The 24,224-nt window shown below is 46.9% G+C and overlaps 1 protein-coding gene across 2 annotated transcripts in view; it reads left to right on the top strand.

The window, feature by feature from the left end:
• The window catches only part of FGFR2 (fibroblast growth factor receptor 2), a 179,944-nt gene that overhangs the window by 8,928 nt on the left and 146,792 nt on the right, over positions 1–24,224 (top strand). Inside the window, exon 2 of one of the 2 annotated variants that reach the window (XM_063961838.1) lies at positions 6,383–6,506. The exons of the other annotated variant lie outside the window; for it this stretch is intronic. The gene's annotated coding sequence lies outside the window, so the exon portion shown is untranslated. The remainder of the gene's footprint in view (positions 1–6,382; positions 6,507–24,224) is intronic. 2 annotated transcript variants of the gene reach the window in all.

Genomic DNA, 24,224 nt, shown 5'->3' with positions numbered 1-24,224 from the left:
TGGATCAACACCGGTTTTCCCTGAAGCAGAGGTTCTGCCTGGCTTAGAGCATTGTATATTGCTCTTAGTTCCAGAATGTTTATGTGAAGAGACGTTTCCAGGCTCGTCCATACTCCCTGGAAGTTTCTTCCTTGTGTGACTGCTCCCCAGCCTCTCAGGCTGGCGTCCGTGGTCACCAGGATCCAATCCTGTATGCCGAATCTGCGGCCCTCCAATAGATGAGGACTCTGCAACCACCACAGAAGAGACACCCTTGTCCTTGGAGACAGGGTTATCCGTAGGTGCATCTGAAGATGCGACCCTGACCATTTGTCCAACAGATCCCTTTGGAAAATTCTTGCGTGGAATCTGCCGAATGGAATTGCTTCGTAAGAAGCCACCATTTTTCCCAGGACTCTTGTGCATTGATGTACAGACACCTTTCCTGGTTTTAGGAGGTTCCTGACAAGCTCGGAAACTCCTTGGCTTTTTCCTCCGGGAGAAAAACCTTTTTCTGAACCGTGTCCAGAATCATCCCTAGGAACAGCAGACGAGTTGTCGGCATTAACTGGGATTTTGGAATATTCAGAATCCACCCGTGCTGTTTTAGCACTTCTTGAGACAGTGCTAATCCCATCTCTAGCTGTTCTCTGGACCTCGCCCTTATTAGGAGATCGTCCAAGTATGGGATAATTAATACGCCTTTTCTTCGAAGAAGAATCATCATCTCGGCCATTACCTTTGTAAAGATCCGAGGTGCCGTGGACAATCCGAACGGCAGCGTCTGAAACTGATAGTGACAGTTTTGTACAACGAACCTGAGGTACCCCTGGTGTGAGGGGTAAATTGGAACGTGGAGATACGCATCCTTGATGTCCAAGGATACCATAAAGTCCCCCTCTTCCAGGTTCGCTATCACTGCTCTGAGTGACTCCATTTTGAACTTGAACTTCTTTATGTACAGGTTCAAGGACTTCAGATTTAGAATAGGCCTTACCGAGCCATCCGGCTTCGGTACCACAAAAAGAGTGGAATAATACCCCTTCCCTTGTTGTAGAAGAGGTACCTTGACTATCACCTGCTGAGAGTACAGCTTGTGAATGGCTTCCAAAACCGTCTCCCTTTCGGAGGGGGACGTTGGTAAAGCAGACTTCAGGAAACGGCGAGGTGGATCCGTCTCTAATTCCAACCTGTACCCTTGAGATATTATCTGCAGGATCCAGGGATCTACCTGCGAGTGAGCCCACTGCGCGCTGTAATTTTTGAGACGACCGCCCACCATCCCCGAGTCCGCTTGAGGAGCCCCAGCGTCATGCTGAGGCTTTTGTAGAAGCCGGGGAGGGCTTCTGTTCCTGGGAAGGAGCTGCGTGTTGCTGTCTCTTCCCTCGACCTTTGCCTCGTGGCAGATATGAATAGCCCTTTGCTCTCTTATTTTTAAAGGAACGAAAGGGCTGCGGTTGAAAAGTCGGTGCCTTTTTCTGTGGGGGAGTGACTTGAGGTAGAAAGGTGGATTTCCCGGCTGTAGCCGTGGCCACCAAATCTGATAGACCGACTCCAAATAACTCCTCCCCTTTATACGGCAAAACTTCCATATGCCGTTTTGAATCCGCATCACCTGACCACTGTCGCGTCCATAAAGCTCTTCTGGCCGAAATGGACATAGCACTTACCCGTGATGCCAGTGTGCAGATATCCCTCTGTGCATCACGCATATAAAGAAATGCATCCTTTATTTGTTCTAACGACAGTAAAATATTGTCCCTGTCCAGGGTATCAATATTTTCAATCAGGGACTCTGACCAAACTACCCCAGCACTGCCCATCCAGGCAGTCGCTACAGCTGGTCGTAGTATAACACCTGCATGTGTGTATATACTTTTTTGGATATTTTCCATCCTCCTATCTGATGGATCTTTAAGTGCGGCCGTCTCAGGAGAGGGTAACGCCACTTGTTTAGATAAGCGTGTTAGCGCCTTGTCCACCCTAGGAGGTGTTTCCCAGCGCTCCCTAACCTCTGGCGGGAAAGGGTATAATGCCAATAATTTCTTTGAAATTATCAGTTTTTTATCAGGGGCAACCCACGCTTCATTACACACGTCATTTAATTCTTCTGATTCAGGAAAAACTATAGGTAGTTTTTTCATACCCCACATAATACCCTGTTTAGTGGTACCTGTAGTATCAGCTAAATGTAACGCCTCCTTCATTGCCAAAATCATATAACGTGTGGCCCTACTGGAAAATACGGTTGATTCGTCACCGTCACCACTGGAGTCATCGCCTGTGTCTGGGTCTGTGTCGACCGACTGAGGCAAAGGGCGTTTCACAGCCCCTGACGGTGTTTGAGTCGCCTGGACAGGCACTAATTGATTGTCCGGCCGCCTCATGTCGTCAAACGACTGCTTTAGCGTGTTGACACTATCCCGTAGTTCCATAAATAAAGGCATCCATTCCGGTGTCGACTCCCTAGGGGGTGACATCCTCATATTTGGCAATTGCTCCGCCTCCACACCAATATCGTCCTCATACATGTCGACACACACGTACCGACACACAGCAGACACACAGGGAATGCTCCTAACGAAGACAGGACCCACTAGCCCTTTGGGGAGACAGAGGGAGAGTTTGCCAGCACACACCAAAAGCGCTATATATATATCAGGGATAGCCTTATAATAAGTGCTCCCTTATAGCTGCTTTGTTATATCAAATTATCGCCATAAATGTGCCCCCCCCTCTCTGTTTTACCCTGTTTCTGTAGTGCAGTGCAGGGGAGAGACTTGGGAGCCGTCCTGACCAGCGGAACTGTGAGAGGAAATGGCGCCGTGTGCTGAGGAGATAGGCCCCGCCCCTTTTCTGGCGGGCTCGTCTTCCGCTATTTAGAGAAATCAGGCAGGGGTTAAATATCTCCATATAGCCTCTAGGGCTATATGTGAGGTATTTTTAGCCTTTATAGGTAATCATTTTGCCTCCCAGGGCGCCCCCCTCCCAGCGCCCTGCACCCTCAGTGACTGCCGTGTGAAGTGTGCTGAGAGGAAAATGGCGCACAGCTGCAGTGCTGTGCGCTACCTTTTGAAGACTGCAGGAGTCTTCAGCCGCCGATTCTGGACCTCTTCTGTCTTCAGCATCTGCAAGGGGGCCGGCGGCGTGGCTCCGGTGACCATCCAGGCTGTACCCGTGATCGTCCCTCTGGAGCTTGATGTCCAGTAGCCAAGAAGCCAATCCATCCTGCACGCAGGTGAGTTGACTCCTTCTCCCCTCAGTCCCTCGCTGCAGTGATCCTGTTGCCAGCAGGAATCACTGTAAAATAAAAAACCTAGCTAAACTTTTTCTAAGCAGCTCTTTAGGAGAGCCACCTAGATTGCACCCTTCTCGGCCGGGCACAAAAATCTAACTGGAGTCTGGAGGAGGGTCATAGGGGGAGGAGCCAGTGCACACCACCTGATCGGAAAAAGCTTTACTTTTTGTGCCCTGTCTCCTGCGGAGCCGCTATTCCCCATGGTCCTTTCAGGAACCCCAGCATCCACTAGGACGATAGAGAAAATTAAATAATCAGCTACAAGTCTACAAAAGAGATTTGATTAAATTTAAAGCTGAAAAGAAAATAAAGGTAGATTTGGACTATGATAACAACAATGTCTACCGTTGGAATGATTATCAGCGAAGTAATGCCAATCGTAAACCTTTTTTCCGTCGTCGCCAGGATAATCGACACACCCAGGAGTCGTCTAATGACTACACTTCCACGGCTAGTGAGTCAGATTCCTACGCCCAGTCATCTCAAGCAAGGGGCCCTTTAGGGGTGATCACAAGGGCCAAAGAGACAGGCAACCAAGATGGCGAGCGTACACCAGACGCGGGAGGCAGTGGAGGAGGCAAAGGCAGAGGCAGGGGCAAAAAAACCCCGAAGGGGAAATCAGCGCGATAATTAATCTTTCTGATTATGAACTTAATGATACAGAGAAACAAGTTCTGAACAAAGGTTTGTCCTTTGCCCCTGTGTCTAAACCACAACCATTACAGTGGAAGGTTGAAAAATATAGGCTTAATAGAACTTTAAAGCTGAAAGAATTTTTCGTCAGGCAAACCACTGTACCTGCACCTGTTACAGAGGAATTGACAGTTAGGATACCAGACAAATTGAAAAAGCTGTTACCGAAATCTACATTCGACCCGCAGTCAACCAACGCTTCAATTCGTACATATATGCGGTTGGTGGAGCAGGAATATGATCCACTGGTTAACAAACCCCCCTCCTATCCAGGACAATCTTACTAGAGGTCAGAGAGAAGCATTGGCCAAATTGGCAGCGAATAGAGACCTTATATTTAGACCTGCAGACAAGGGGGGTGCTCTTGTAATCCAGAACTTGAAGGATTACAAAGAAGAAATTTCATCTCAATTTAGTGATAGTGACAACTATTGTCGCCTAGCGGGTGATCCTACGAGACAATATACTAAAGATCTTACTGAATGTCTTAATTCTGCGGTTATTGCTGGCTTTATTCCTCCTAATCTAAAAGATGCTCTTATTCCTTCGTACCCGGTGGTGCCATTACTCTATACCACGCCCAAAATGCATAAAAAGCTGGATAACCCCCCTGGCCGACCTATCATATCGGCCAGGAGTTCTTTATTTCAGCCGGTGTCCATCTTTTTGGATGAAATCTTTCAGCCGTACATCCAAAGGATGCCCAGATGTCTATTAGACACGAGTACGTTATTGAGACATCTTGAGGCTTTACCGCTGCTGCCGGCTGATGCAGTGCTCTGCACTATTGATGTGCAGAGCCTGTACACAGTCATCCCCCATGGGGGGGGGCTTGGCAGCAGTCGATAAATTTTTGCATTCTCAATTAGATTATGAGGGGCTAGATATCTCCTTATGTCTCAAATTGTTGGAGATGACTCTATTGAAAAATTACTTCCTGTATGACGGCAAATATTACCTACAGCGCCGTGGGTGTGCGATGGGGTCCAGTGTGGCCCCGTCGTACTCCAACATCTATATGTTTGGGATAGAGGAGGAAATATTCTTTGATAGTGTGGAAATATCCAATAAGATCTTATTTTTTTGCAGGTATATAGATGACCTGCTGGTCATCTGGCAGGGATCTAAAGAATCATTGATGGCCATAATATCAAAGAGCACCCCATTAAATTCACATATTCCATTGAGTCTAGCACTATCCAATTCTTGGATGTACAGTTGTCTATAGATAAGGGTAGAATTATTACATCACTGTATTCCAAGCCTACTGACCGTAATAATTTTCTTCATTTCACAAGTAGTCACCCATTGCCTCTGAAACGGGGGCTACCCTATTCTCAATTTCTGCGGGCCAAACGGATCACTTCTGATCCGGAGCTAGCCGTTGAACACATCGAAAACATGTCCCAAAAATTTCTGGAGCGAGGTTATGATCCTTTGTTGTTAAATCAGGCTAAAAACAAGGCCATGGCATTAGATCGCCAACAGTTATTACATCAACAAAAAAGTAAAGACCAGGATAGTGTGTTACCTTGGGTGAATAGTTTTCACTCGGTCAGTAATTCTATTAGAGGGTCAGTTAAAAAACATTGGCACTAGATCCAATCGGATCCTGATTTGCCATTGACACATACCAAACTTATGCCATGTTATAAACGCCTTGGAAATTTACGGGACATATTAGTCAAATCAGATGTCTATGACCCAGGACAACAATCTTTGGTATCTGGGGGAAGAAAAGGTTGTTACAAGTGTACCTGTACGACCTGTCTATATTTGATTTCAGGTAGCACCTTCCAGCATCCACACACTGGTAAAACTTACCAAATTAGATATCGTTTGCTGTGTAGTTCCAGGTTTGTTGTTTACCAGCTGCTGTGCCCCTGTGGACTGTCATACATAGGCAAAACGGAGAGGGCGTTTAAGGAGCGTATGACAGCCCACAGGTCAGCCATTAAAGCTGCCATAGCCTCTGGCAAAAGTGAGCAGCCGGTGGCACGGCACTTTGCTAGTGCCCGACATTCACTGACATCCCTGAAGTATAGGATGATTGACCAGGTCCAGCCCTCCCTTTGAGGGGGCAATAGAGGTTTGAGATTATTGCAACTTGAGGCCCAATGGATTCAGCGGTTGGATACAGTGTCTCCACACGGTCTAAATGAGCATTTGGGTTTGAGCTGTTTGGTATAAATTTTCCAGACATGCTCTTGCCCGATTATTTGTGCCCTGTGTGTTGCCTAGTATTTCTCTTCATGTATATATTGGTTTGCATCATATGTGCTTCGATAGGCTTTAATATACAACTAAGTATCTGTGCAACAAGTAATAATATGAGTTAAGATAGGCTTGTATTTGTGCAATAAGTAATAATGAAATTAAGCCTATGATAATGTACATGTCTTTTTTATGCAGCCTATGCTTGTTGATATGTTGCCTTGGTGATGGGAGCACTATGATGACGTCAGCGTTCCTGGGCGGGCTGCAATCCCGTTTCCGGATCGATGGCGCTAGTCACTGGGGTGAGATCACTATATAGGTGAGTGTTGTTTTATGTATGTTTGTTAGCCTGAAGACAATGTGTTAAACATTGAAACGTTGCTTTCATCTTACTGCCTGTAGTCTCGTTATTGAAGTAGTCTGGAGTGCCGCACTTTCACATATTTCTCTATATATATTTCTATATTATATATATATATATATATATATATATATATTTTTTTTTTTTTTTTTTAGTTAGTTAGTGTATGGAGTGTTCTGAAAAAAAATCTATACAATGACAGCAGACATTTTACTGATGGAGCTATTTGCTCCCGAACAGTAAGTATGAGAATTCTAACTAAATTAATTTATGTGTCAGAGAAGTAACTTCATATACTTTAGAATTCTCATATTTCCTATACAGGAGCAAACAGCTTCATAAGCAAGGTGTCTGCTTCCAGTGTAATAGGTCGTTGCTCTAATCCTGGGTATGACACTTGTAAAATGTGTATCTACAGTATAATAAAGAGGGTGTGATTTGTAAGGTGCAGGGACCAGTGAGGAAGTCGGCCACTGAAGAGATAGCGGCAGCTATCAATTAACATAATTCAATGGTGTCACAGAATGGGAGGAGAGGTGCCCCCCCTCAGAGCAGGAGCCCGGCGGCAGATGACTCTGTTGCCTTACAGAGTTACGCCCCGATGGAGAGCATTGCTGGGTCCCCTACAGATCTTTGCTGTACCTGGGGGATGTGCTGACTGAATGTTACGCTCCACAGTAAATTCATTATAAAGTCGCATTTTTGTATTGCCTAGGACAAAACTGCCAAAGTATTGTGCCTACTGGGTCTGTTTGGTAGATACAGCATGGTTTTACAGCTCTGATCCGCTGATAATACTGCACTGCAAGTGCCAGAATTAACTGTCTGGTGCCTCAGTATTTTCAGAGCCGCTTGGAACACAGAGTGAGCACATTGTCTGAACATATTTATTATCTGAATAAAGTAAGCTAACAATCTGACAAAACACTGCACGTTCTAAATCAATGAAACAAAGTATGGTGTATGAGTCTGATATTTAGAACTGTTTCTAACATAAAATGTTATTTAAACTTATTTAATATGTTTGGTAGTGATATCTTTTATATATTCTCTAACTCTGCATGACATAATAAAAAAGAGGCACCTGCAATCTAGACACTAGTGGAAGACTGATATAATTAGGTAGTGGGCTACACAACTGCACTTATGTCTGATTAAGCGACACCTCACAATGTACAAAGCATCCCTTCCAGACTGGAGCTGTCCCTTCCTGGCAGGACCCCCATCTTTCATGTCCAATCTTTGCGGTTCCCAGGGAGAGAGGGAGAGGATTAATTGTGTATTGTCTTGGTCCTGATGGCGTAATCCTGTATGTGTGTACAGAGGCGGGAGGATCGGCTTGGAACAAAAGAATGGTTGGGACGGTTTTAGAGCCTCTCAGCGCTGCCTGGGAGATGCTTTGCGTTAAAGCTTCTATCAAGAGAAACACTTTGGCACATGAAATGTCAGCGCTGTGAGGCTGGAGCCAGAGCCACAGAAACCTTGAGAACATCCGTTCAAACACAATATAACTAACCCGTCCTGAATGAAAAGCTGTTTTTCTCTGAGTTGCATTCACCCTTCTACTGCCAGAGGGCCCAGCAGTGAAGTGATACTTTCAGAGCCCCCTGGCAGGGGGAAATTAAGCTCATCCACCACTTAACACCTCTAGGCACACAGTTGTGCGTCTTCAAAGACGACTTTATACAATTCCAAATATACCAATGTCTGTAATTACTTAAATCAATTAATACTGTAATTGCAGTGCCAGGAAAGAAAATTATAGACTCCCAGTCATAAGTAGATCTTCCTCTAATTGCTTAAACAGTAAATAAAGTGTAGACATTTTTTATGTGCTCATTGTGTGTGTGTGTGTGTGTGTGTGTGTGTGTGTGTGTGTGTGTGTGTGTGTGTGTGTGTGTGTGTGTGTGTGTGTGTGATATTTACTTTAAAGTAAACTGAGATATCTGAAATAAGTTTTAGGGGAAAACAAAATCTTAAAAAAATAAATGCAGCTACATTTTTTCTCTCTAAATATTTCTGTGAATAAAATGAATTTGGGGTAAGAAATTCTAACCATTCAGTTGGGTTCTACTGAAGATTATAATTATACTGTGACATAAATGAAACGCTGGAGCATGTTAGGGCCTGGGGCTGTAGCGTCCATCTCTGTGGCTTTTGCCAGTCTTGCATTTGCTGCTACAACGTTCTGCCCTGGTGTACATCTGTGCACCCAAATGTACAATGGCTGAGACACCTACTCACAACACTGCGTTACCGTCTGGTGTGTCTTCAAATGCCCTATCCAGCGCCCCATTTAACTTGCACTAGCCCTATAGGACATGCAGTTTCTATGGTTTCTCTGTGCGTCTCTTTAGCCATCCGCCTGTTACCTCCCAGTAAGCATTAGGGAACACCCCTTATATTTTTGAAACCGTGCATCTAAATTTGTTCTGTGACTCTAGCTATCATTTCTCTGTTGCAGTCTAGAAAATCATAGTTAATCTGATTGGTTGCTATGGGCAACCCCTTCACTTGTCTGCTGTAGAACAGACTTACCTACATTTTGGCTGCTCTCTGCGGGAGAGAGCAGCCAGGTCAGCTCAGAGGGCGGGCAGGGGAGGCTGTGACGTCGTGGAGGGGGTGGGCCGGAGGCGGGACGGAGAAATGGTGGGGCGGAGCAAGGGCGGGGTCATGATGATGCCTCTTTTAAGCCACGCCCCCGCTCTGTAATGCCGCGATCACCGGCATTACACTGCAGGGGGTGTGGCTATAATGACGCGATTCAGCAAGAATCGCGTCATCAACTGCCCGGACCGCCCACTTTACACACTAAGTGGGCGGACGGGCAGGGGGGTCCCCACGAATCGGGAGACTTGCCTGCTCTTCCGGGGGGCCGGGAGGGTCACCCGATTTTCGGGAGCCTCCTGGCCATTCCGGGAGAGTAGGCAAGTATGCTGTAGAAGCTTTAGGAAATCTTCCCATTTATGTGTACTTGTCACGAAGATACAAAGGAGTTTTGGAGGAGGAGCCAGCATTCGGCCCATCTATTCACTATGGAGGCAGCAATTTGTAGGAAGAGGCAGTATTCAGCCCATCTATTCACTATGGATACAGTGATTTTGGAGACAGCAATTTTGGAGGATGAGGCAGTACTCAGCCCATGATCTATTCACCATGGAGACAGTGATTTTGGAGGAGAAGGCAGTATTCGGCCCATCTATTCACCATGAAGACAGTGATTTTGGAGGAGGAGGCAGTATTCAGCCCATTCACCAGGAACTTCTAGAAACACTATCATTATAATAGAAGTTGGTAGTATATTGCTAGGCTTTATTCTAATGAATAATGGTTTAGTACACAAAATAGTTATCTCCACTGTACATGACCATTACATTTTAAATACATTCATAAAAGAAATACAAATAGTAGCCAACTGTTAACATGAGATAGTGAATTAGCAAAGCATGTTAAGCCCCGTACACATGGGGAGATTTCCCCAGAGATGTGTGCTGAGTGATCTATAAGGGGGTACTCGCGGAGTGATCGACGCTTAAAATCTAAGCAATCTGACTAGATTGCTTAGATTTTAAGCAGTGATCTCTCTGTGTGTAGCCCTCACAGGGATAGCGATGCGCAGCCCCGCGCATCACTATTGCTGGTGCTAGATTGGCCTGCATGCAGGCTCAATCTAGCAGGTCGCTCATTTCACCAGCGGGGTGAAATGAGCGGCCCTCCCGTCTCTCCCCCCCCCCCCCCCGCACGCTCAGCACACATCGCGCTGTGCCGAGCAGGGGGAGAGATGTGTGTTGAGCAAACCGCTCAGCACACATCTCTCCCCAAATCGGGCCGTGAATACGGCCCTTAACGCAGACCACTCAGCACACATCTCTCCCCCCACTCAGCACAGCGCGATGTGTGCTGAGCTGAGCGAGGGGGGTGAAATGAGCGATTGGCCTGCAGGTACAATCTAACACAGGTGATCGCGCCGCGCATCGCTATTGGGCATACGCATGGAGAGATCAGTGCTTAATTTCTAAACAATCTAGTCATATTGCTTAGAATTTAAGCACGGATCTCCGTGTATACCCCCCTTTAGCTATTTTGGCCCAACCTTCACCTTTTTGCAAGTTTGCAACAGTAAGTATGGGAAAGGCTGGTACAATTTACTAATCCACTTGACCAGCTAGTGAGACACAGGTTTTACTGGATTGTCAAGTGTTGCCTTGTAGTCTTTATTATAAAAAAAACAAAACCCCTCTTTCTTCTTATATCTGTGTAAAAGAAAACTGTTAAGAAGACATGGGCTAGATGTAGCTAACATTCCAAGGCTTTGTATTGTTAAATATAAGAAGTCCTGTATGTAGTGACATCATACCAGTTGGTGAAAGTGCAGCTACTGTGTTACCCACACACACACACTCTGCACAGGCTGCAATTTTGTGACTGTAGCCGAGCCAATCCTTTTACTAGGAACCAGTATGGACAAGTTGGCCCAGAGCAAACCAAATTAGATATAATCTCATCCCAAAGTACAGTCATTTATGGTTCATGCTGAAAACATATTTTGGAATATTTAAAAAAACAAAACCAAAATAGTGGTGAAATGTTACAGAAAGTGTTTACAGCAATGTATTGTGTTCTTTTATGAACCTGCCCTAACTGTCTAGTACTATAACCTAATGTGTTCCTCTAAAATGATCGTATTATCACACATAATTACAGGGCTTTTGCATTTGTTTGTAATGCATCTGAACCTAACTATGGGGGTAATTCCAAGTTGATCGCAGCAGGATTTTTTTTTAGCAGATGGGCAAAACCATGTGCACTGCAGGGGAGGCAGATATAACATGTGCAGAGAGAGTTAGATTTGGGTGTGGTGTGTTCAATCTGCAATCTAATTTGCAGTGTAAAAATAAAGCAGCCAGTATTTACCCTGCACAGAAACAAAATAACCCACCCAAATCTATCTCTCTCTGCACATGTTATATCTGCCTCCCCTGCAGTGCACATGGTTTTGTCCAACTGCTAAAAAAAATCCTGCTGCGATCAACTTGGAATTACCCCCTATGGGCCTAATTCTGAGTTGATCGCAGTAGCAAGTTTGTTAGCAATTGGACAAAACCATGTGCACTGCAGGGGAGGCAGATATAACACGTGCAGAGAGAGATAGATTTGGGTGTGGTGTGTTCAAACTGAAATCTAAATTGCAGTGCAAAAATAAAGCAGCCAGTATTTACCCTGCATAGAAACAAAATAACCCACCCAAATCTAACTCTCTCTGCAAATATTATATCTGCCCCCCTGCAGTGCACATGGTTTTGCCCAATTGCTAACAAACTTGCTGCTGCGATCAACTCAGAATTACCCCCTATGAGCAGCCATCTGGGAATAAGCAAGCAGAATTCCATTGACATGCTAATGAATTGCATTTACACTATATTAATTCAAGAGCTAAAAGAGCCTTGAAAAAAAAGTGGGTGTATTACATGTCTGCTTTTTTCATTTTACGATTTACTAGTCATGTCTGCTATCAAAGCAGGGATGGCAAATCGGCAATCTAGTACAGATATTTTGGATTGATATGGGAAAGCCAAATTTCAAGTTATACCAATCTGATACTGCACATGCACAATTGCAGTCTGCAGCAGGTCAGGGGCACAGGGCTGTGCTGAGAGAGCCACCAGCAGACAGCAAGAACATATCAGCCTCTCACAGAGAGTCTATACAGAGGTGGACACTATTGCAGTTGGGTTGTGTCTATGTTGCCTTCGTGCTAAGGACCTGGACGTGACAAAACGAGAGGGCAGGAGAGAACTTCCGCCCTTACAGCACCGAAATGTCTTCTTCGTTCTCCGTTCGTTTGGGGGATTTTTTTTTTCTATGCAGCATTGGATGCTCGCCACGCTTCGTTTGGCACACTTTGGACTCGGTGTCTCACTCCGCTTCGCTCACCACACTTTACTATTCCAAATAGATTGTGACATGCACCCAGGGGGTTATGGGAAAGGTCCTCTCCACGAAGAGAAACTAGACGCTACCATTGCGGTTGCAGGCACGACTTTTCCTGCAGTTACCGCATCTTTATGCTAATGTTGTAGCCTACTGAGACACTGAACGTCTGCAGCGCTAATCCTCCGCTTTGAGCACAAGGATCCACAATCGATTGCACCATCGGACATTGTATTACCCTATGGAGGTGCAGAATGTCCGTCTGAACATGGCCGCCAGTGTCCGTACAACTATCTTTAGACGCTGTTGCTGACTACGATATGCTCACGTCTGAATAGTCTCCACTCCTGTTACCACCCTGTAACGCCCATCAAACTTGCAAGGATCTGCGCCCAGACTCATCTACATCTCCCAGCGATGACCACCTGAAGGCATGGCACAGTGCAACTCGGATGTATGAGCAGACTGACATCGGCCGCTTGCATTACAAGCACCTCTGAATCAGGTCCAGTGAATGCAGGAAAGAGGTGGGATGGTGAAGATATAGCTGCAGAAATATGGAGACAATATTTTGCATATTACATATGATGCTAAAATAGGTTTGATCGGTGGCATAGACAGAATGTGGCAATATCAGTTATCAGCCTCTCCACCTGCACAGAATTATGGCGATAACCATCATCACAGCTTCAATTGTACAGAGATGTACTAAGGGTTAGCCCCAGGTGACAGGAACCTTGGGAATAGGGAAGTCTTCTGTTCCTTGTTCACGGAAGGAAACAATATTGGGGATACCCATCTGCTCTTTTCTGACTGCTAGTAGCATCCCTGGTGCCTCCTGACTTACCTCATGGGATTGCTGGAGGCGACATGCAGTCAGTTCTGGAAGCTCACTGGGGAAATCAGGCTGCAAGGAAAAGCGAATGGGATTCCCAATAATGTTATCTTGTAAATAAAGTGGAACAGTGAGATATAGTATTACACTATGTATCTTATCAGCCAGAGACACTGAGGGTCATTCCGAGTTGATCGTAGCTGTGCTAAATTTAGCACAGTTACGATCATGTTCCCTGACATGCGGGGGGACGCCCAGCACAGGGCTAGTCCACCCCGCATATCAGTCCCCCCCCCCCCCCTTGCACAAATACAAACACATCGCACAGTGGCGATGCCTTTGTATATTAGGAGTAACTCCCGGCCGGCGCAGCTCCTGCGGCTGGGCAGGAGTTATTTGTTGCTGCCGCAGCAGCTGCGTGACACGTCACGCAGCCGCCGCGGCTCGCCCCCCCCAATGGTCCGGCCATGCCTGCGTTGGCCGGACCGCTCCCCCTAAATGGTGGCTTAACTCCGCTGTTCAGCCCCCTGCCGCCCAGCGACCGCCTCTGTCTCAGAGGTGATCGCTAGGTAACAAAAGCTGCCATGCGCCGGCGCAGTTCTGACCCGATCGCTGCGACAAACTGCAGCAAGCGATCGGGTCGGAATGACCCCCACTGATCAGTGGCGGAACAGTGCATCACTAGTAGGTACAAAATACCCAGGCCCAGGCTTGTCTAGGGGCCCGGGAGAGGTGTAAACAACCCCCATCACCACTCATATAGGGGGGTACACACGGAGAGATCCATGTTTAAAATATAAGCAATCTGGCTAGATTGTTTAGATTTTAAGCACGGATCAGTCGTGTGCACCCCCAGCGATAGCGATGCGCGGCCCCGCACATCGCTATCGTCGGTGCTAGATTGAGCCTGCATGCAGGCTCAATCTAGCGGGTCGCTCACTTCAGCGCTGTGTGAAGTGAGCGCCCCCCTCGCTCAGCACACATCGCGCTGTGCTGAGCAGGAGGAGAGATGTGTGCTGACTGCTGAGCGGTCTGTGTTAAGATCGCTCAGCACACATCTCTCCCGTCAGTACTGGCCTTAAGAGCTTGTATCATAAAAACAACATAGGACAAAGATATATATATATATATATATATATATATATATATATATATATGTCAGAGCTGTGATGGTAGGGCATTAGTGTAACCGTATTGTATTTCATTGCCCATGTATTACTACATTTGCGCACGTTGGCGCTCTCTCTCCTTTCACTCTTTGTTGATGCATCAGCCTATCCTGATTCTATTATTTTGTTTATTTACAGTTATTTATATAAAGCACACATATTACGCAGCACTTTATAGAGAATATCTCATTCACATCAGGTCCTACCCACTGATGTGGTGCACGTACACACTATGGTTCATTTTTGTCAGAAGCCAATTAACCTACTAGTATGCTCTTACAGTATGGGGTCAACTCACGACCTCATGGCAGAGAAGCAGTACAGCTAACCACTATGCTCAATTAATGCTAAGATGTGATCCAACAAGGTGTCATTTTGTTTCTTAGCAAGACCATGTTGCACTGCAAAGAGGTTGGGGGTGGGGGGACGAAAACTATAACTAGTTTAAAGCATGGACCACACTAACTGAAACTAGACTGAAATGTAAGAGGGCGTGAGAGGTGAACCAGTACAAGTAGTTCAGATAACCAAGTTTGTTTTTACTAGTGGGTGCTCAATCTTGTGATGCATGCCGGTGAGGGGGGCGTGGTCTCGCTAAAATGGGCATGGCCTTGCAGGAAAAGACTACCATACACCCCAGTTTTTGACCCTGCACCAACAGACCTCTGCCACCACAGGGAAAAAAATAAATTCCACCATATTAAGCCCCACACAGTAATGCCCCTTGTACCATATTATGTCACACACTGCAATGCCTGTGATACATTATGCCTTACAGTAAAGCTTCTCATTACTTTTAAATTACCTGCTCGTCTCCAAGGGTTTCACGTGCTGGGTGTCATACTTGTTGCCAGGGGTTTCATGGGCTGGGTGTCTTGCTCATTGCCAGCAAGTGTGCGTGGCCAGGCACGAATGTACCAGCAGCAGGTCAGTGTTCCCAAGTCAGTGTCTGCTCCTTCACCATCCCACTGTCCTCCCATATACTGCTGCCCCAACCAAGTGTCCCCCCCCCTATCTCAGCTAGCCCACCTTTCCCCATCTTACTGCCCCCCTTCCCATCCTGCCCAGTGCCCACCCATTCACAATGTCATCCACCATCTTACTGCCCCCCATTGCAGTAACTCCCACCCTGCCAGCCCACCTAGCTGCCCCCAGCAAGAACCCCCCAGCCAGTTCAGTCACAGTGTCTCTCCCTCGTCCAGCCCAGTGTCCCGCCTTCTACAGCCTAATGTTCCTCCCTCCCAACCCTGTCCACTGCCCCCCACTTCCATCCAGCTCCCCCCCTCCCCCATTTCCAATGTCCCTGCATGCGTTTGAAGGGCTGTCGGCTGACCGTGGACGCAGGAGACAGCGCAGGGCGGGCGGATGTGGGAGACAGTGCAGGGCGGGTAGACGAGGGCGGGAGGGATGCACGGTGTAATGTCAGCTTGTCACATCACTAGCCGGTCAGGGGTGAAGATGGGTGGGCTGGCTGCGCACAAGTAGTGCCTGCTCTGGACGGACCTGGTGGGTGCTTAAAATTTTCCGTGGGTGCTCAGGCCCGGAATCGCTGCCCATGGGTAGCAAGGGTAGCTGAAATTTACACACTGGTGACCATGTGACAGTAGTTGGAGATTCAGGTAATGAACATAAATAAGGTAGCAAGACCGAAATACCAACAGTGTTGAGTCCTTCTCCTGACAGAGGTCCCTCTTGGACTAGCTGCAGGAACCTACAGTATATGCGGGAAATACGGAGACTTAAGGACCTCCATTACTATTAAGTAGAGATGTGCACCGGAAATTTTTCGGGTTTTGGTTTTGGATTCGGTTCCGCGGCCGTGTTTTGGATTCGGACGCGTTTTGGCAAAACCTCCCTGAAATTTTTTTGTCGGATTTGGGTGTGTTTTGGATTCGGGGTTTTTTTTTACAAAAAAACCCTCAAAAACAGCTTAAATCATAGAATTTGGGGGCAGTGGCGTAACTAGAAATTTTTCTCCCTCAAGCCAAAAAATTCTTCTTCGCCCCCCCCCCCCCCCCCCAAATCCCCCATAATTGGCACTAGTAAAGGGAAAAAAAGGATGTGTGACTTCGTTGAAATGTGCGTGGCTTCGCATAAAGGGGCGTGGCATTGCAGGAAAAGGACTAACTTATACCCCAGTTTTGCAACCTGCACGCCCAGACGTTAGCCACCACAGGAAAGAAAAATAATCCTAATTCATGCCCCTTACATTATTTGTCATTTTTCCTCCTTATAGTAATGCCCAGTATACATTATGCCACATACTGCAATGGCCCTTAGACATTATGCCGCACACAATAATGCGCATGACACAATATGCACACACCGCAATGCCCCCGACACATTATGCCACACACTGTAATGCCTGCGACACATTATGACAGGAATCGCAATGCCCGTTATACATTATGCTACACACTGCAATGCCCCTGATACATTATAACACATACAATGTCTGTGACACATTATGACACACACCGCAATGACCCTGAGACATTATACCACATACCACAATGCCCGTGATATAGTATACAACACACCGTAATGCCTTAAGCAAAAATGTACAGATGGCGCTTCAGTTCAAAGGTGCTGCAGTCCCCCAGCTGGGATTGTCACCAATTTCCCAAAAAAGTTCAATTGGAGTTCTACGATTTTGCTGAGGTGCGCTCCCTGGGTTACTCGGGGTAATGTTCTTTGTCCCAAAACAAGGTAGAAATTTCCTTCTACAGACAGCTTATTCGGCAATGCTTCTTCATTCCAAGTAATATAAGCGATAACCCCAGAAAGAAAAGAGAAAACTGTATATAGTGAAGTACCGTAGGGTTCAATTAGGTTCAAAGCATAAATTAGATGAAAATATGGTATGGTGTGGAATATAACACTCGAATCCACCTTAATGCAGCAGATCTACGTACCAGAAATAGTGGGGTGTTTCAACTGGCCACCCAAATGCGCTTGTAATAACACTCCTTTTGTTCCTGCAGGTTTTGGTAATGTTTTTCTCCCAATCCTTCCCCTCTCCGTTTAGATATAGTGTGTCCGGAAATAGGAGGAGATAGCAATATATAGTGAAGTACTGCTTATTATAAAGTGCAAAATTGGTTTATTTTCAAAGTGCAATATAAAACACTTGGTATCTTAATAACAAGGTGCAAAATCACATAAGTATAAAAACTGAAATCCACCACAGACAGCTTGTTCCCTCTGGCTTCTGCAGGTACCTCCAATCAGGTGACTGATTGGAGGTACCTGCAGAAGCCAGAGGGAACACGCTGTCTATTGCTGCATACACCGGGGAGCAATTCTGGAAGCGTTTTTGGGTGGGCCATTGTGACACCCCACAAACTCTGGTACGTGGGTCCACTGATCTGTGGTGGATTTCAGTTTTTATACTTATGTGATTTTGCACCTTGTTATTAAGATACCAAGTGTTTTATATTGCACTTTGAAAATAAACCAATTTTGCACTTTATAATAAGCAGTACTTCACTATATATATTGCTATCTCCTCCTATTTCCGGACACACTGGGGTATATTTACTAAGGTCCCGATTTTGACCGAGATACCGTTTTTTCTTCAAAGTGTCATCTCGGTCATTTACTAAACTCAAATCTCGGCAGTGATGAGGGCATTCGTATTTTTTTTGAAGTCCAACAAAAAAAATACGAATGAATACACCATCGGTCAAAACGCGGCTGTTTAAGTATGAATCTCGGTCATTTACTAAGAAGTGCAAAGCCAAAAAAGAAAAAACCACTGCCGTGAAAAAATACAACTCGTAAAAAAGTGCTAAAAAAAAACAGACCTGCTTTTTTGAGCCGTGATTGGATAGGCATGCACGGATCCATGAGATCCGTGCATGTATATCAGTGGGAAGGGGTGGGAAAGTGTTAATTTTTTGAAAAAAAATTGCGTGGGGTCCCCCCTCCTAAGCATAACCAGCCTCGGGCTCTTTGAGCCAATCCTGGTTGCAGAAATATGGGAAAGAAAATGACAGGGGTTCCCCCATATTTAAGCAACCAGCATCGGGCTCTGCGCCTGGTCCTGGTTCCAAAAATACGGGGGACAAAAAGCGTAGGGGTCCACCGTATTTTTAAAACCAGCACCGGGCTCCACTAGCTGGACAGATAATGCCACAGCCGGGGGTCACTTTTATATAGTGCCCTGCGGCCGTGGCATCAAATATCCAACTAGTCACCCCTGGCCGGGGTACCCTGGGGGAGTGGGGACCCCTTCAATCAAGGGGTCCCCCCCCCCCCCCAGCCACCCAAGGGCCAGGGGTGAAGCCCGAGGCTGTCCCCCCCCATCCAATAGGCTGCGGATGGGGGGCTGATAGCATTTGTGAAAAGTGATTGATATTGTTTTTAGTAGCAGTACTACAAGGCCCAGCAAGCCTCCCCCGCAAGCTGGTACTTGGAGAACCACAAGTACCAGCATGCAGCGGAAAAACGGGCCCGCTGGTACCTGTAGTACTACTACTAAAAAAATACCCCAATAAAGACAACACACACACACCTTGAAAGTATAACTTTAATACATCCATCCACACCTCCATATACACATACTTACCTTATGTTCCCACGCAGGTCGGTCCTCTTCTCCAGTAGAATCCATGGTGTACCTGTAGAAAAAATTATACTCGCATAATCCAGTGTTTTCGGCTCCTCGGTAACTCCTTTTGTAATCCACGTACTTGAAAAAAATAAAAAAACGGATACCCGACCACGAACTGAAAGGGGACCCATGTTTTCACATGGGACCCCTTTCCCCGAATGCCAGAAACCCACTCTGACTGATGTCTAAGTGGGTTTCTTCAGCCAATCAGGGAGCGCCACGTTGTAGCACCCTCCTGATCGGCTGTGTGCTCCTGTACTGTCTGACAGGCGGCACACGGCAGTGTTACAATGTAGCGCCTATGCGCTCCATTGTAACCAATGGTGGGAACTTTCAGGTCAGCGGTTGTCCGAAAGTGACCTCACCGCTGACCTGAAAGTTCCCACCATTGGTTACAATGGAGCGCATAGGCGCTACATTGTAACACTGCCGTGTGCCGCCTGTCAGTCAGTACAGGAGCACACAGCCGATCAGGAGGGTGCCACAACGTGGCGCTCCCTGATTGGCTGAAGAAACCCACTTAGACAGAAGTCAGAGTGGGTTTCTGGCATTCGGGGAAAGGGGACCCATGTGAAAACATGGGGCCCCTTTCAGTGCGTGGCTCGGGTCTCCGTTTTATTTTTTTAATCAAGTACGTGGATTACAAAAGGATTATCCGAGGAGCCTGGTACCCTGGATCTGGTGAGTATAATTTATTCAACAGGTACCCCATGGATTCTACTGGACAAGAGGACCGACCTGCGTGTGAACATAAGGTAAGTATGTATGTATGTATGTTTGTGTGGATGGATGTAATAAAACTTTACTTTCAAGGTGTGTGTGTATTGTCTTTTTTGGGGTATTTTTTTAGTAGTAGTACTACAGGTACCAGCGGGCCCGTTTTTCCGCCGCATGCTGGTACTTGTGGTTCTCCAAGTACCAGCATGCGGGGGAGGCTTGCTGGGCCTTGTAGTACTGCTACTAAAAACAATATCTTACACTTTTACAAAAAGGCTATCAGCCCCCCATCCGCAGCCCATTGGATGGGGGGGACAGCCTCGGGCTTCACCCCTGGCCCTTGGGTGGCTGGGGGGGAGGACCCCTTGATTGAAGGGGTCCCCACTCCCCCAGGGTACCCCGGCCAGGGGTGACTAGTTGGATATTTGATGCCACGGCCGCAGGGCACTATATAAAAGTGACCCCCGGCTGTGGCATTATCTGTCCAGCTAGTGGAGCCCGGTGCTGGTTTTAAAAATACGGGGGACCCCTACGCTTTTTGTCCCCCGTATTTTTGGAACCAGGACCAGGCGCAGAGCCCGATGCTGGTTGCTTAAATATGGGGGAACCCCTGTCATTTTTCCCCCCATATTTCTGCAACCAGGATCGGCTCAAAGAGCCCGAGGCTGGTTATGCTTAGGAGGGGGGACCCCACGCCATTTTTTTTTACAGTTTTACAGTGCTTATTTAAAAAAAAAAAAAAAAAAAAAAATGAACCCCAGCACGGATCACACAGATCCGGCTGAGAGTCATTTAGAAAAAGTCGGCAGCGTTTTGCTAATCACTGCCGTAAAAAAAAAAAAAAAAAACACGAATGACATCGACATCGGAACAAAAGAAAATGCAGAATACGACAGCTTAGTAAATTAGTCGTAATAAATTCAAAAAGTTGCAGTTTTACACTTTCGATGTCATTCGTGATTATTCTCCCACCAAATCGGGAGAATTACGAATGTTAGTAAATATACCCCACTATATCTAAACGGAGAGGGGAAGGATTGGGAGAAAAACATTACCAAAACCTGCAGGAACAAAAGGAGTGTTATTACAAGCGCATTTGGGTGGCCAGTTGAAACACCCCACTATTTCTGGTACGTAGATCTGCTGCATTAAGGTGGATTCGAGTGTTATATTCCACACCATACCATATTTTCATCTAATTTATGCTTTGAACCTAATTGAACCCTACGGTACTTCACTATATACAGTTTTCTCTTTTCTTTCTGGGGTTATCGCTTATATTACTTGGAATGAAGAAGCATTGCCGAATAAGCTGTCTGTAGAAGGAAATTTCTACCTTGTTTTGGGACAAAGAACATTACCCCGAGTAACCCAGGGAGCGCACCTCAGCAAAATCGTAGAACTCCAATTACACCGTAATGCCTGACACATTATGACACACACCGCAATGTCCGTGATACATTATGCCACACACTGCAATGACCCTGAGACATTATACCACATATCACAATGCCTGTGATATAGTATACCATACACCGTAATGCCTGTGACACATACCGCAATGCCCGTTATACCCTATGCCACACACCGTAATGCCCATTACACATTAAGTCCTACAGTAAGGCTTCTAATTACTTTTAAATTACCTGCTCTTTGCCAGGGGTTTCATGCTCTTGGTTCCATGCATGGTGCCAGGGGTTTTCATGCTCAGGGTGTCATGCTCGTTGCCAGGGGTTTTCATGCACTGGGTGTCATGCTCGTTGCCAGGGGTTTCATGCACTGGGTGTCATGCTCGTTGCCAGGGGTTTCATGCACTGGGTGTCATGCTCGTTGCTAGGGGGTAGTGCTTGTTACTAGGGCTGTGCCTCCAGTGCCACATATGCCCCCAGTGCCAGATATTCCCCCACAGTGCCAGGTACTCACATGCCCCATTGCCAAATATAGCCCCCCCCCCCTCCATGTGCCAGGTACACATATACCCCCCTAGTGCCACATATGCCCCCTCAGTGCCACATAAGCCACCTCCCCCTGTGAGGCATATGTTCCCCCAGTGCTCCTCCCCCCGGCTCCCCCGCTGTTTTGTGACGGAGGGACACGGAGGGCGCAGCGCGCGCCTCTCCTGTGTCCCTCCTGGGTCTCCGGCGGGTCTGTTAAAGGAAGTGCCGGTTCGTGAGCCAATCAGAGCTCACGAATGGCACTTCCTTCATTAGACCCGCCGGAGACCCAGGAGGGACACAGGAGAGGCACGCGCTGTGCCCTCCTTGTCCCTCCTTACAGCAGCGGAGGGTTAGTGAGAGCAGATTGACATGCGGACGCTCGTCCGCATGTCAATCTGCGCTAAAGCAGTGGTGGCGCCCCCACAGCCCCTTGCCCCCAAGCCACCGCGAGGGCTGCGGGGGCAGTAGTTACGCCACTGTTTGGGGGTCATTTTGATCCCATAGTATTATTAACTTCAATAACCATAATTTCCACTCATTTCCAGTCTATTCTGAACACCTCACAATATTATTTTTAGTCCTAAAATTTGCACCGAGGACGCTGGATGACTAAGCTAAGCGACCCATGTGGCCGAAACAAACACCTGGCCCATCTAGGAGTGGCACTGCAGTGTCAGACAGGATGGCAGATTTAAAAAATAGTCCCAAACAGCAGATGATGCAAAGAAAAAAGGAGGTGCAATGAGGTAGCTGTGTGACTAAGCTAAGCGACCCAAGTGGCCGACACAAACACCTGGCCCATCTAGGAGTGGCACTGCAGTGTCAGACAGGATGGCACTTCAGAAAATAGTCCCCAAACAGCACATGATGCAAATAAAAATGAAAGAAAAAAGAGGTGCAAGATGGAATTGTCCTTGGGCCCTCCCACCCACCCTTATGTTGTATAAACAGGACATGCACACTTTAACAAACCCATCATTTTAGCGACAGGGTCTGCCACATGACTGTGACTGAAATGACTGGTTGGTTTGGGCCCCCACCAAAAAAGAAGCAATCAATCTCTTCTTGCACAAACTGGCTCTACAGAGGCAAGATGTCCACCTCCTCCTCATCCTCCGATTCCTCACCCCTTTTACTGTGTACATCCCCCTCCTCACAGATGATTAATTCGCCCCCACTGGAATCCACCATCTCAGATCCCTGTGTACTTTCTGGAGGCAATTGCTGGTGAATGTCTCCACGGAGGAATTGATTATAATTCATTTTGATGAACATCATATTCTCCACATTTTCTGGAAGTAACCTCGTACGCCGATTGCTGATAAGGTGAGCAGCTGCACTAAACTCTTTCGGAGTACACACTGGAGGGGGGGCAACTTAGGTAAAATAAAGCCAGTTTGTGCAAGGGCCTCCAAATTGCCTCTTTTTCCTGCCAGTATATGTACGGACTGCCTGACGTGCCTACTTGGATGCGGTCACTCATATAATCCTCCACCATTCTTTCAATGGTGACAGAATCATATGCAGTGACAGAAGACATGTCAGTAATCGTTGGCAGGTCCTTCAGTCCGGACCAGATGTCAGCACTCGCTCCAGACTGCCCTGCATCACCGCCAGCGGATGGGCTCGGAATGCTTAGCCTTTTCCTCGCATCCCCAGTTGCGGGAGACTGTGCAGGAGGAGCTGTTGACGGGTCACGTTCCGCTTGACTTGACAAGTGTCTCACCAGCAGGTCTTTGAACATCTGCAGACTTGTGTCTGCCAAAAGAGAGATACAACGTAGGCTTTAAACCTAGGATCGAGCACGGTGGCCAAAATGTAGTGCTCTGATTTCAACAGATTGACCACCTGTGAATCCTGGTTAAGCGAATTAAGGGCTCCATCCACAAGTCCCACATGCCTAGCGGAATCGCTCTGTTTTAGCTCCTCCTTCAATGTCTCCAGCTTCTTCTGCAAAAGCCTGATGAGGGGAATGACCTGACTCAGGCTGGCAGTGTCTGAACTGACTTCACGTGTGGCAAGTTCAAAGGGTTGCAGAACCTTGCACAACGTTGAAATCATTCTCCACTGCGCTTGAGTCAGGTGCATTCCCCCTCCTTTGCCTATATCGTAGGTAGCTGTATAGGCTTGAATGGCCTTTTGCTGCTCCTCCATCCTCTGAAGCACGTAGAGGGTTGAATTCCACCTCGTTACCACCTCTTGCTTCAGATGATGGCAGGGCAGGTTCAGGAGTGTTTGCTGGTGCTCCAGTCTTCGGCACGCGGTGGCTGAATGCCGAAAGTGGCCCGCAATTCTTCGGGCCACCGACAGCATCTCTTGCACGCCCCTGTCGTTTTTTAAATAATTCTGCACCACCAAATTCAATGTATGTGCAAAACATGGGATGTGCTGGAATTTGCCCACATGTAATGCACGCACAATATTGGTGGCATTGTCCGATGTCACAAATCTCCAGGAGATTCCAATTGGGGT

This window comes from Pseudophryne corroboree, chromosome 3 (genome assembly GCF_028390025.1).
Source record: "Pseudophryne corroboree isolate aPseCor3 chromosome 3, aPseCor3.hap2, whole genome shotgun sequence".
NCBI classification, from domain to species: domain Eukaryota; kingdom Metazoa; phylum Chordata; class Amphibia; order Anura; family Myobatrachidae; genus Pseudophryne; species Pseudophryne corroboree.
The sequence above is the reverse complement of the archived record's forward strand: the minus strand, read 5'-3'. Positions and strand labels throughout refer to the sequence as shown.